Source organism: Scyliorhinus torazame, chromosome 14, assembly GCF_047496885.1.
Source record: "Scyliorhinus torazame isolate Kashiwa2021f chromosome 14, sScyTor2.1, whole genome shotgun sequence".
Lineage (NCBI taxonomy): Eukaryota > Metazoa > Chordata > Chondrichthyes > Carcharhiniformes > Scyliorhinidae > Scyliorhinus > Scyliorhinus torazame.
Genome location: NC_092720.1, coordinates 21,317,565 through 21,319,132, shown reverse-complemented (window position 1 = coordinate 21,319,132; position 1,568 = coordinate 21,317,565). Strand labels below are relative to the sequence as shown.

At 44.8% G+C, this 1,568-nt stretch overlaps 1 protein-coding gene across 1 annotated transcript in view; it reads left to right on the top strand.

Annotated features, from left to right (window-relative positions):
- Positions 1 to 645, top strand: part of LOC140389570 (ras-related protein Rap-2b) — a 9,646-nt gene extending 9,001 nt beyond the window's left edge. Inside the window, exon 2 of the mRNA XM_072473801.1 lies at positions 1 to 645. This exon is cut by the window's left edge and continues 234 nt beyond it. The gene's annotated coding sequence lies outside the window, so the exon portion shown is untranslated.
- The last annotated feature ends 923 nt before the right edge of the window (positions 646 to 1,568 follow it).

Genomic DNA, 1,568 nt, shown 5'->3' with positions numbered 1-1,568 from the left:
GACCCTCTAACCTCTCTCCCCGCTCCCGCACCCCCACCCCCCAGTTGAAAGGAAAGGGGAAAGGTAGGGCAAACCTATTTAACACTTGGAAACAAATGCAACAATGGTATTTTTTGTTCAAACTGTGCTGTGAATGTGACAACCGTGGACTTGTACAAACAAGCAGGGGGGGGGGGGGAATGGACAACTAGCGAGCCCAGGAGGGTGCATACAAATAACTGCTATGGTCCCCAAACCGGCTGATCACAGGCCACCAATCACCCTTGTGTCTAGTGCCTTTGAGACTCCGCTGTCAATGCAGTACGTGCCAATCTGTGAAAGCCTCTGTGCCATCCCACTAGCTGTCGGCGCACAAAAAAAGAAAGTACTTAACAAATTTTCCTTCGAGTGTCCCCCACACAAAGCATGGCAAAGCTAAAAGACTCGACAGAATCTACGCATCCGTTTCGTTTTTATTCTCCTCGCTTTGCCTTGCATTTCAGATTGTTGGCGCGTCGCGTGTCTCCCTTTTTGTTTTACTTTAAAATTTCTCCTCTTCGCGTTTCCAAAGGAACTGTGTCACCCTCACTTTGCTGTTCCGTGTATTAATCTAATCTCACTCTCTCTGCAGGCCAACAATGACAGAGGGTGGGAGGGCCGGGGGAAGGGAGGTAGATGGAGGAGGGTGGGGGCGGGGGGTGGGGGGGGGGGGGGTGGGGTTGGAATTCTTATTCTGACGCACCAAGGAATTCTAACATCCTCTGTATGTTATACATCCAGACATGCATTTAACAGCTGTGTCTGTTCCAAGACTTTTAATACAAAATGCATTTTTATATATAAAAACCCCAAACAAAAACAATTAAGTGTTGGATATTTTATTGTGCATCTTGGTGTTTCAAATATTATAGCAACAGAAGGCTGTGGCCTCATTGTCAGTCTGAATGTATGTTGTATGTTTTTAGACATTGTGATGCCTCCTATTTTGACTCTGCTTGGTGGGGGGTGGAAATGTGCAATACTGGATGTTGTGGCTACTTGGAAAACAGTTTTGCGGAACTGTGGTCCATTTGAAAGAAAAGGATGACTTGCATTTCCGTAGTGCCTTGTTTGTGACCTGTCTGAGAAATGCGACCATGCGCTTTGTGAGCAATGCATTACATTGTTATATTGTTACTGGGCAGATAACTTACTTGGGAGCTGAGGATCATAATTGAACTTAGAAAGGTCGCCACGGTCTACAAAATGGTGGCGATGACGTGAAGAGCCTGTGCAATAGGAATTTTGCATGCAAGATTATATAATATCTCATTGTAAATTGTTTTGTACATTGCAATCTTTTCATCGCACTTGGAAAATTGTTTTATACATTGTAATGACTCTTGATCGCGCTTGGAAAAACAGTGTGCAATGCTGGATGTTGTGGCCTCCTTGGAGAGCAATTTAAAAAAAAAAATAAGTCATGGTGTTGCTAACAAGGTCAGCATTTAATGTCCATCCCTAGTTGTCTTTGGGAAGTTGGTAATAAGCTGCCTTTCTTGAGCCGCCACAGTCCATGTGATGAAGGCAGCACTGTCCGTGTGCTGTTA